This window comes from Tenrec ecaudatus, chromosome 9, assembly GCF_050624435.1.
Source record: "Tenrec ecaudatus isolate mTenEca1 chromosome 9, mTenEca1.hap1, whole genome shotgun sequence".
In the NCBI taxonomy this organism is placed as follows: Eukaryota; Metazoa; Chordata; class Mammalia; order Afrosoricida; family Tenrecidae; genus Tenrec; species Tenrec ecaudatus.
Window position 1 is genome coordinate 93,333,251 of NC_134538.1, and position 13,017 is coordinate 93,346,267.

The 13,017-nt window shown below is 39.0% G+C and overlaps 1 pseudogene; it reads left to right on the forward strand.

The window, feature by feature from the left end:
• Window positions 1–11,110: 11,110 nt before the first annotated feature.
• LOC142456447 (large ribosomal subunit protein uL13-like) lies at window positions 11,111–11,703 on the forward strand (annotated as a pseudogene).
• Window positions 11,704–13,017: the final 1,314 nt, after the last annotated feature.

Here is a 13,017-nt window from a genome sequence, read left to right on the forward strand (position 1 = left end):
CTGATAACTTAGCTTGTCAGTTTTGCTGCACTTTGCGCAATTGTTTGCGCATGCGTTTGACACCTAAGCTTGCATCTAATTGGCTGAGCTGTATATCAATTAAGTGATGGGATTGATGATAGGCTTACGTCTGTTTTTTTTTTTTACATTTTATTAGGGGCTCATACAACTCTTATCACAATCCATACATATACATACATCTATTGTATAAAGCACATCTGTACATTCTTTGCCCTAATCGTTTTCAAAGCATTTACTCTCCACTTAAGGCCTTTGCATCAGGTCCTCTTTTTTCCCACCCTCCCTCCCCGCTTCCCTCTACTCACACTACATTTGCGATCAACTAGTAGAGAGTGATCGGCGTATTGAGCACCAATCTAAAAACAGCCACCTGAGGGATAGAGTAGTTTCAGAGATTAAAAACTACTCTATCCCTCAGGTGGCTGTTGGTTTTCAGAGTGCCTGTAAGACCCCAGATGCTATTCTTTCTGAGAGGCAGGAACCATCTGGTTTCTTCACCACACTTTGCTAGAGGACCCGTATCTTCAGTGAGCATGAGGGTGAGCATCAAGCAAGGCCATGGCATAAGAACTAAGATTGTTTTTAGATTGGCACTATAATTAAATGCAAGCACAAAGTCCATTTATATAATCTATGGTTTATGTATGTCTCTGATTCACTTTAGAGCCATCACTGTTATTTGCTGATAGAGAGCATTACAAATTATCCCCTTGGGACATAAGGCAATTCTATTGATATTTCTCTACTTTAGCACGGTCAAGTGGACAGTGGCAGATGTAGTTAGGCTAAAATACAATACCTTAGCATTTGATCTCCCTTTTGACCATTATAATGCTGTTTCACTTTACACATTTTTCTGCTTTTTTTTTTTCCAATTCAGACTTTTTAAGTTTCATCTAGTCTTCATTGTTGGATTTGCTGGTTTGTTTTCTGTTTGTTTTTTATGCTTTCCTGTGTATGATATCCAGGGAAAGTAGATATATAGAGAAAGTAACTGGATTGATTATTGCAATGACACATTGCAGGGAGGAGGTGGGGAAATGAGGATCTACCGACAATAAGTATGAAAAAATGTTCTGAAATTGAGTGTGATTATGATTGTACAAATCTTAATATGATTGAATGATTGAATTGCATGGTATATGATGTCTGTATAGTATATAATTTACAATCTGCTCCCCTGGTATGTTGAAACTTTAAAGCATCTTTTTAAATCATTGTATTGGGGGCTCATACAACTCTTATCACAATCCATACATACATCAATTTTACAAAGCGCATTTGTACATGCATTACGTTGATCATTCTCAAAAATATTTGCTCTCCACCTAAGCAGCCCCAGGCATTAGTTCCTCATTTTCCCCCTTTCACCCTTCCCCCCTCTCCCTCATGAACCCTTGGCAATTTATATATTCTTATTTTGTCATATCTTATTCTGTCCAATGTCTCCCTTCACCCACTGTTCTGCTGTCTGTTCCCTAGGGAGGAGGTCACATGTAGATCCTTGTAATCAGTTCCCATGCTCTACTCCACCCTCCCGGTATCACCACTCTCACTACTGGTCCTGAAGGCATCATCCGTCCTGGATTCCCTGTGTTTCCAGTTCCTGTCTGTACCAGTGTACTTCCTCTGGTCTAGCCAGATTTGTAAGGTAGAATTGGGATCATCATAGTGGGGGAGGAAGAAGCATTTAGGAACCAGAGGAAAGTTGTATGTTTCATCGTTGCTACACTGCACCCTGACTGGCTCCTCTCCTCCCTGCAGCCCTTCCATAAGGGGATGTATTTCAAGCATTTTTTGTCTGTTTACTCAACTCCGGAATATTTTGTTGCCACTTAGCATCTTCTTGAACAAACTGCTTGGCTTCCAAGTGAGCACCACCAAAGAAGGCCCCTGGCAGGAGAGGAGTTTTAACCATCAAGTGGAAAAGATGGCAGGTTCTGTGTGTAACAATAAGCTTTTCACTTTGTCTCTACTGTCGTTGCCCCAAGGGGCTCATGAACTATGAGTAACTATGAGAGCAGGGTTGGAGGTTCTACATGGGCTCAGTAACATGGACTTCTACTCACCAAGGCCAAGTTGGATACAGTCCCAGCTGAGTGCCTAAGCAGCCTTCATAAGAGACCTACACTGAGTTCCCCAAGGCACTATTCCTAAAGAGGATCTGTCCGCAGCCTCCACTCGATGTATTGAACCAATTCCATCATGCAAAGGGTAGTGTTTTGCTCTTGCCAATGTAGTCATTGCGGGTATGGATGTCCCCTCATGCATGCAACACTTCCAACAAAACTGTCAGCTGTGAACTATCAGAATGCCTTCCTCACTGTGATGATACACGACATCGCATGGGCTCACATCAAGAAACTCATTTCACAACAAATGCGAGGCAGCGATGGAGCCATGCTCCTGGAGTTTATGTCCTTATTCACCATCATCCTGAAACAATTGGCTTGATAGTGTGGACTTCTAAAGACAATTTTGGTGCCATCAAGGTAGCATTACTTTGTAGAGTGGGGCACTATTCTGTAGGAGGTTATAGATGCTCTGTCCAATAGCTAGTCTGCTTGTCCAATAGCTAGTCCTGCTTTTACCAAAGCCAAGGTGTATGGAATCGAGGGATAGAAATGATAGTGACAACCCACATTATGACTCTTAAGGATCCATATAAAAACATCTTTCTGTTTCTTATACCGGTGAACTCTTCATTTGCTAATCTAGCGATCCTTGTTACAAAGAGATTCATGCTCCCACAAGGAGACACAACACTGATTTATTGAATATGGAAGCCAAGAATGCCACCTCACAACCTTGCGGTTTTCATGCTTCGAGAATCACAAAGAATGGCTTACCAAGTTAGCTGTTGTGACTGATCCAGAAACCAAAGGGGACTTGGATTGATATTACATAATATAAGTAAAGAAGAATATAGCTAGAATCGGCAGTCTCTTAAAGGGTCTCTTACTACTGCCAGCCCCGGGATGACCCTCAACGGAGCAACCTAACTACTGATGCATGGCCACTTTAAGGACTCAGGCCCCTCAGGAATCAAGGTTTGGGTCACGTGCCTGGACAAAGAACCAAGACCAACCGAGTTGCTTACTGAGGACAAATGGAATGCAAAATGGGTGGTAGAAAAAGGTAGTTCAGGATACCAGCTACAACTATGTGATCAACTCCACAAAATATGACTAGTATTGTTTTTACTATTTTGTATTCTTTTTTGTTATACCTTTATATGGGTATATGTGTGTGTTTACATCAAATATCTTAGTTCCCTTCACTTGCTTATGTTATCACTTATTATAAAATATAAGATATTAACATGACTTATGCATTTTGGTTATATTCATGTTAATTGTGTCATGTTACATCTCAGTATGACTTTATAATTGGCTCTATTTACAGAGTATATATTAGAAGATGTGTACTGGTACTGATTTGACCAGGCATGTATTGTGATGATTAATGTATTAACATGACTAGGCCATGATTCTAAGCAATGTGACAGATAATGCGTAGTCATTCTCCATTTTATCATCTGGTGTGAGCAGCCAATTCATTGGAAGGAGAATTTCCTTTGGGTGTGACCTTCATTTTAAAAATGAGGATGTCATAGTAAAAATTACTCTCTCTCAACCCAGAATCTCACTTGCCACGTTCTGACTTCTGGACTTGGTCAAGCACCTGCTTTCTCATCTAAATATTATGAGCTCAGCAGCTTCTGCAGCATCAGTCAGGAGATGTCATTCATCTGATGCCAGAAGTATGGATTTGGGACTTTCCAACCTTTATAATACAAGACCCATTTCCTGTCAGTAAATTTCTCCAACACTCTTCTCTCAGATGGTTGCTCCCTGGTGGCGCCTGTGGTGCTGTGGTGGTATGATGCTGGAAGTTAGGCCACCAGCATTTTAGATACTTGCAAGAATCCCCGTAGTGGACAAGTTTCAGCAGAACTTCTAGACTTAGGCAAACTAGGGAAGAGAGACAGGCAGTCCGCTCCTGAAAAATTAACCAATTAAAACGTTATGACTAGCAAGGAAGCATTGTATGGTATGGTGCTGGGAGATATGAGCATCAAGTTGCCAATCATCACGACAGACTGTATAACAGACCACCAATGGCTCATATGTAAGTTCAGGCTTAATCAAAGAAAATAAAATAAGTCCATGGGAACAAAAATATCACTTTGAGCATATCCCCCTTGAAGTTGTGCAGAGAAGCTTCCTCCGAGTGGGGTTACTGTTAACGATATAGATGGAGCAGGGCTGCTGTATGCTCTGTTTGTTGTTTGTTTGTTGTATGCCTTGTTTGTTGACAGGACTCAACTCAAAGTTAAAAGAAACAGTTGCATACATCCATGAATAACTAAAATCAGAAATGTGTGCAATATGAATCGAGTAAAACTGGAAGTCATCAAAAATAAATTGAGACACATAAAGATATCACTGAGCCAAAAATAACTGCTAATACCCATTTTGAATCAGAGAATTATATCAATTAGGATGTCAGGAATGACACATTCAAGAGAGATGGTATCATATTTATTGTCAAAAGAGTATTCCAAGATTTTCTTGAAGCATAATGTTATCTGTAATAGGATCATATCTATATGCTTATACCACCAAAGTCAATGATGAAGAATTTGTACTCCTCTAACCTCGTCAGCCTGATTCTGATCAAAATGCAAACAAGTTATACTGATGATTACTGATGATTGGAATATGACAGTTGGAATTAAAGAGGAAGAAAAAGTAATTGGAAAATTTGGCCTTGATGATAGAAACAAAGCATGATAGAATTTTGGAAGGCCAACAACTCCTTTTTGTAAATATCTTTTTGATATAGATTAAAGTGTGACTATATATGTGGGCCTCTCCAGATTGAATAAACTGGAATCAAATTGACAATATCTGTAGGGACAGATGATGAAGAAGCTCGATATACTAAGCCAAAACAAGGCCAGAGACAGACTGTATAACAGACCACCTACTGCTCATATGTAAGTTCAGACCTAAACAAAGAAAATAAAAACAAGTCCACAGGAACAAAAATATTACCTTGAGTATATCCCCCTTGAATTTTGAGAATATAGGAAGAGATTTTGACACATCAAACACTAATGAAGTATACATTTTTCATAATTTGCCTTTCTCCAAATGCTCTTCTAATGGGGGAAAATTATATATATAACTATATATATACAATTATACAGGCATACATACATAAATAATTTTACATATTTCAAAAATGTTCACATACTTAAACTTGGAACTACTTTTTTCATGGATATTGCTAAATGGCCAGTATTATATAATACTATCATTTCACTACCTTGACTCTGGTGTGCTCTGTATATTCTCAATATTTTAACAGATGAAGTTCAGTTAAACATACACATAACTTTAACATATATTTTGGAAAGTTAAATAGGTAATTATACATTTTAAATTTTGTTTTAGTAAGTGAAGTATGTAATTATAAATGTAAGTAACATTTTGTAACTTAATAATAGCTTAACAAGAAGCAAGTGCAATGGCAGAAACATAAATTTTCAAATTCTTAACAGAATAGTTTTGCCTTTCCATATCTATATAAAGGAGTTTGTTTTACAAGCAAAGTAACAAATGACCTAAAACAATCTTCTTGTTGCTAGGCTCATAGATACCTAAACAGACATTATACTTTTTAGGTTTAAACATAACAAGTTGAAAGATTATAAAGATGGTTGGTAACAAAGTAATGTGGTGCGTCAAAAAATACTAGCATTTGTTTCTTCCAAGCAGAAGTCCTTGATAATGTGTATAATATGCATTAATTTCCTTTTCAGATTTTTACCTCTTGATTAATCTTTTTCTAAAAAACTGCCTACCTATGCTCATTAACTTCATTCTAAAAATATATTGAAAAATGTTTTCTTAGATTATGGTTGTTTAATTCCTGGTGGTATTAAACAATTTTATGTTAAAATATTGTTCAATTATTTGTATATAATAATCACTATCAAGTGGATGTTTTGTTGACTATGTAGTTTATTTAATGCAACACAGAATAGTCTCTAGGAAATTATGGAAATGTTAGCAGATCTTTACCAACTAATATGGGCAGTGGGGTACATACTTTGAGGAAGATAGACTGGACTTTTAGAAGGCCTGGGTGACGACATTCCTGTTTTTGTCACTGTCTGGCTCCACAATTATAAGTCATATTCTCTTCTTAAGCATCTCACTTTCCCAGTTTATAGAAGTACTGATTATATATTTGTGATGATATATTCAAAAACTTGAGCATCTGTTATCTCACCGTGTGTATATGTGTGTACGTTAGAATGTTATTGACCTAAAGTATTTATTGTAACACTACCAAATGTAGAATGTAATTTACATGTACTTGATAAGTGAGAGAGAGAGGATTAAGTGAAACCTCGCCCTGAACAAGAAGATTGTGACAAGTGCATGTGAGAAGCCAGTATGAGCCAGAAAGCATGACTCAGACCTAAAGAAAGGGGATTGTGAAGGAATGGAAAGGCCATCCTTTTTCTCTTCATCATTCCATATGTTTTTGTTTTCTTTCTTCAATTTGCTATAAAGATTAGTTTTAAACTTCAAATTCTACAGAGATATTAAAAAGGTGATTAAAACTCAGAAGATCCAGTGCTATGGAATCTATATGGAATAAAACCACAGAATAAACTGAGCAAAGTATCCCAAATGTTGTATAAAATAACTTAATACTGGATAATATGTATACGGATCCCCAACAGATTAAAATAAAAATATTTAAGAATCCAAGAAGAGATAGGCATCATATAATGTACATTCGGGTAACATCTGACTGAATATATGCCCGTGGTCCCATAATTATTATGTGTTTACTCATTTAAAGCACCAACAGTACTCATGTTAGTTCTTATTAGATATACTATCAGTTTTAAAGCACCCCAACTTCAGAGTGACCTGGCAGTGGGGTGCAGGGAGCATGCTGTGCCTGGCAGTGCCCATCTCCCGCCCCTCCTCCTGGCTTCAGCAGTCTGTGCACTTTCCCCCCTGGCAGAGCACAGCAGCTGTCTGGGTTTCGCTGCTCCTGCCAAGGGGCACTGACAGCCCTGTCTGGTCTGGAATGCTAGTGAGCTCCTGGCTCTAGGTAACAGCGAGTTGGCTTCACATGATCTGGAAGTACCTGCCAGAGCTGCCACCATCAGCCGCACTCCAGAAACCTGCATAACTGGTCTCCATGACCACCACTCCTAAACCCTTTACATCCCACCTTTTTACACCCAAATGTGTAAGTCATGTCATGATCCAGCCGCTGGTACAGACCAACAAGCTGCACACCCAGGAAGGCCAACTTCCTATATTGGATACACAGCTCTGAGGCTTTGTCTGGTACAAACCCACAAGGTCTTAATATAAGGAGTTGGGTGTGGGGGAGGGGTGGTGGTGGAGGGAGTGTATTTAACTATGCATTCATGCTCAGGGAAACAATCTATGTTCATAAAGACAGAAGTAAAGAAAGCAAACACGTTGCACTGAGTAAATCTGCTGTGTCTCTTTTAAGCATTGAAGAACAAGGATGTCACTTGAAAACTTAGGTGCATCTGACCCAAGCCACGGGATTTTCAGTAGCCTCATATGCGTGTGGAAGTTGGACTTTGGATAAGTTATACAGAGAAGATTGATGTGTTTGACTGTTGGTGTTGGTGAAGAATGTTGAAGGCAGCAGGGACTGCCCAAACCACAAACAAGTATGTCTTTTCGGTACAGCCAGTACAGCCAGAAGAGGTACAGCCAAAATTCCCATAGAAGTGAGGACGATGAGATGTCATCTCAAATGCTGTGGTCCTATTATCAGAGAGACTAGTCCCTGCAAAAGGGCATCGTGCTTGGTAAAGTGGAAGGGCAGTGAAAAAGACAAAAACCCTCAAGGAGATGGACTGACAGTGGCTGAAACACTGTGCTCAGACAGCAGCAATGCGGAGGATGACACAGGAACGGAAGGTGCTCAATTCTTTTGTTCATAGGATCACTGTGAGTCAGGCCCAGCGTGATGGCAGCCAAAAGCACACATGGATTGTACTGGGGCTACTTATATACAATATGATGCTCACGCAATGTCTAAATTGCATAATGTCTAGTTTTATAGAATGCTTAGTGGCTGTAAAACAACACATACTTGTATATTAATGATGATGTTTTAAGAACACAATCACATGTTAAGTGTTTAAGATATCGTCCTTTTGATGGATGAAAAATAATTTATTTCTTTGCACAAGACTGTCACAATATTAATACTAAAATGGTCTCCATTCTGTAATTCAATATTTTAAGAGATAATTACAGATGTGGAAAACCAGCAGAAGTTATAACATTTATTACTGTGAATTGTTCATTTACTGATTGCTTGTGATATAAATGAATCATTAAAAATGCTTACTAATATTTAATGAAAACCAAGCTTGTATTGAAAACAAAATTAAAGTAATTGGAGTATTAAAACTTGACATGATTCTGCTTTTACATGTCTTCATCTATCTTCAGGAAATTAGATTTTTGTCAATAGACTTTTCTACCACTGTCTATTGTTTGCTTCTGTAATTAATTCAGATTGGTTTCTTTTGTGATATACATGCTTGTGTTTTTTTGTGATAATAAGGGAAAAGCATCTATGTTAATTATTAAAAATCATGGATTCATAGACTTTTATAAATCCTCTGGTGTTCCAATGGTAAAAAGCTTGGTTACTAATTTAAAAGTAGGCAGTTTGAATCCACCTGGTGTCTGTCAGGGGGAAATAGCCGGGGATCTGCTCCCATCAAGACTGACTGTAGAAACACTATGGGGCAGTTCTGTCTGCCACACGGGCCTTCTATGAGTAGAATTGACTCAATGGGACCAAACAACAAAATGATCTGATTTTGACTCATTTCATAACCATATCCATTTTCAAATTTTTCCATTAAATGTTTAAATTGATAATATATAGAGAGAAATAGACAAGTACACAGATATTTTTAAAGCAAATTGAATAATTTTTTTAACCAGGACTGAAATCTAGAACTAGGATATTGCCAGTACACTGGAAATGTACCGTCTGTTTCTTTATATTTATCACTGATTGCCATGTGTAAATACAATCCCAATTTATAACACTATTAGTGACTTGTTTGTTTTAGTTTAAAAGTTTGCATAAATGAATTATAGAATATGTACATTATGGAGCCTTTTTACCACTGCATTCATAAGAATTTACATGCATTGCTGCAGGTAGTATAGTGCTTTAGTCTGTCTTGTGGTTCCTTGTAACTGTTAGATGCCCAGAACTGATTCAGACTCGCAGCTTCTTGATGTACAGCAGAAGGCAACACTGTCCCACCTGGCACCATTGTCCAGATGCTGCTAGATTTGAGATCACTGTTGTAGCCACTGTATCATTTTAGGTCACTGAAGAGTGTTTGTTGCGTGCTTGCTGCCCCGCTATTTTACAAGCATGCCATCCTTTTCCAGGGAATTTCTTCTGGTAATATCCCCGAGCTATGTGAGACAAAATCTCGCCACCTCCTTTCTAAGGAGCTTTCTGTTTGTACTTCTTTCAGGAAAAACATGTTTTTCTTCGGCCAGTCAATGGTACTTTGCATATTCAACATCATCATTCAAATCTGTCAATTTCCTGACATCCTCATTCATGTGCAGTGTTGGCATACATTCAAGGCCATCAGAAATGCCATAACCTGGGTGAGGTGCTCCGAGTCCTCCAAGCTATCTCTTTTCTCTTGAGTGCTTCAATGAGGACTTGTTCATCCACTTTGTTCATTGTAATGTGTCATTTAACTTCTTGACTGCTGCTTCCACATGCATTGATTATGGATCCAAGTAAAATGAAATATCTGACCACTTCAGGCTCTTCTGTTTTCCGTGATGTTGTCTATGGGTCTAATTGTAAGGATGCTGATACTCTTTGTATTGAGTTGCCATCTATAGATGGTTCTGTTTTCCGTGATGTTGTCTATGGGTCTAATTGTGAGGATGCTGATACTCTCGTATTGAGTTGCCATGTATAGATGTGGATTCTCTGACCTTCATCAGGAAATCCGGCAAGTCCTCCTAATTTTCAGCAAGCAAGGTTGAGTCATTATCATATGCTAATACGTCTTCCTCCAATCCTTATGCCACGTTCTTCTTCATATAGTCCATGACTTTAATTAAACTAAAACTTATTTTTTATTCTTCTTCTTAATTATTGAGTTGTTTCTTGTGTGTTTACAGGAGCCCTGATGGTATCGTGGGTTATATGTGGGGCTGGTAATGTCAAGGTTTAACGCAGTTCAAAACCACCAGCTGCTCCAAGGAAAAAGACTAAGCTTTCTACCTCTGGAGACCCTGCTCCTTTCTACTATTTGGAAAGCCACAGTGGCGTTGGTTTTCATCCCTCTCCCACAGAGTCCTTATGAGTCCCTCTGACTCAACAGCAGTGAGCTGTTTTCAGTTGGGGTTTTGTGACATTAGAAATAATATGCTGTAAACATGTTTGCATGTACTTTAGTGACATATGTGCAATTTTCACTGCATACATACCTAACAGTAGCACTGCTATGACATAGGGCATGCATACCTATCTTTAAAAAAATATTGCCAAATTATTTTACAAAGAGATTGAAGTAAGTTTGCATCCTTTTCAGTCACCTCTGTGAATTCAAAATATACCAACTCTTTGCCCAACTTGATTGCTTTCTTTTTCAATTTCTTGGGAAATCTATTGTTTGAAAAGTTATTTTTTCTTTCTCTTTCTAGTGTTTATACTGAACACTATCTTCTCAAAACACTGTGTTACAAAAGAGAATTAATGGTGGATTTAATTTATTTTTAATATTGACATTATTGGCATTTTTAAAACAGGAAACATTGATTATGTGACTCTGCCCTGTACATACCGCTCAGTGCCAATATCAAGCCCAATCTGGGAATAATGACAAGAATTAAAGAGGTCTCTAAATGCTGACAAATGGTGCCGTGTACTGTAGCGGTTGCCATGGTTGGGAACTGCTGTACTGGAACTTCAATGAAAGTAATAAATAGCCAGGTGACTGCCGAAGATGGCGGAGGGGCAGGTCCTGGTGCCCCATGGCTGTGGCCATCTCCTGGGCCAGCTGGCGGCCATGGTGGCCAAGCAAATGCTACTGGGCCGCAAGGTGGTGGTAGTGCGCTGTGAGGGCATCAACGTTTCTGGAAACTTCTACAGGAGCAAGTTGAAGTACCTGGCCTTCCTCCGGAAGCGTGCAAACATCAACCCCTTCCGCAGCCCCTACCACTGCTGGGCCCTGAGCTGCATCTTCTGGCGAGCCATGCGAGGATGCAGCTCACAAGAGCAAGCGGCGCCGGGCTGCCCTGGACCATGGGATCCCTCCCCTCTATGATAAGAAAAAGCGGAAGGTGGTCCCTGCTGCCCTCACGCTGGTGCGACTGAAGCCCACACACAAGTTTTGCTTACCTGGGCCGACTAGCTCATGAGATGGGCTGGAAGTCCTAAGTGGTGCCAGCAACCCTGGAGGAGAAGAGGAAGGAGAAGGGCAAAATCCATGACAGGAAGAAGCAGCAGCTCATGAGGCTGCGGAAACAGGCCGAGAAGAACTAGAGACAAAGATCAACAAGGTTCTAAAGACCCATGGACTCCTGGTCTGAGCCCAATAAAGACTTAGTCCAAAAAGAAAGGAAGGAAGGAAGGAAGGAAGGAAAAGAAAGAAAGAGAAAGAAAGTAATAAATACCAGCGCTTATCTGTATTTCAGAAAATACATTTTGTTATATTTTTCTTTTAAAAAAGTGGTACCCGAAAGATAAATATGAACCTATATTCTTCAGAGATTATCTCTTCCAAAAGAATAGTTCTTAAATTATTTAGCTAAAATTTCAAATTCCTCCAACTTTTGTGTTCCACTGTAGCTCTTTGTGAATACTATAGAATCTTTATTAATCTTTTGCCCCACCAAGGGACCTCAATTGTCTAGTAAGAAGGAGCCCCAATTGAGCAAAGATTGTTTAGTTGTTAGCTGAACATTGGCAGTTCAAATTATCCTTGAACTGGGAGATAATTACAAGAGAAAGAGCTGGTAATATTGCTCCACAAAGATTTGAAAGTCCTAACAAAAAGCAGATTAGAAAGTCCTATGGGGCAATCCCATATTGCCATAAGGGAATCTATGTTTCTAAAGGGAATCTGAGGGCACTCACAACAATATGTTAATAAGGGAAATTTCAAGCTACCACCTGTATGCCTGTTTGCCGTACTGCAGTGACAAACTCCTGCATTGCTATGATGTTGGAAGCTATTTTGTTACTATTTCAAATACCACCATGGTGGACTGACTTCCAGATTAACACAGACTAGGGAAAAAAAGATCTGTGATGTACTTCCAAAAATTGGATAATGAAATTGCTATAGATCATAGGAGACGATTATTATTTAATATAATGTTGGAAGAAGAGTCTTCTAGGTTAGAATGCAGTCAGAGTACACAATGTCTGAAACTATGGACTCAACAGCAGACTTTTTCCTTCTGTCATGTGTGGTGTTGCTATGAGTCTCCACTGAGTCAAAGGCTCAGTTACTAACAGGAATGATGTGACTGATTCAGAGACTTGACATGTCAGAGCACCCTGAGCCGATGATTCCATGATTTTCAATGATATTTTCCCTAGTGTCTCTAGGGTCACTTGTGCTGCTATATTTCAATCAAAAGACAAGAATAGAGGAACAACACTTTGTCCTCTCTCTTATTTATGCAGGAGTGAAGACTTCCATTCGGGTCACAAAGGGAAATCAGACCTTGGTAAAGAAGGATAAGATTAACTAGTTAAAACAGTTCTGGTTCTTACCTATACCAGAGTACATGGTCTGGTCTTGCCAGATTTGTAAGATAGAATTGGGGTCATGGTAGTGGGGTGGGGGAGAATGAGGAAGCATTAAAGAACTAGAGGAATGTTGTGTGTTTCATCAGTGCTATA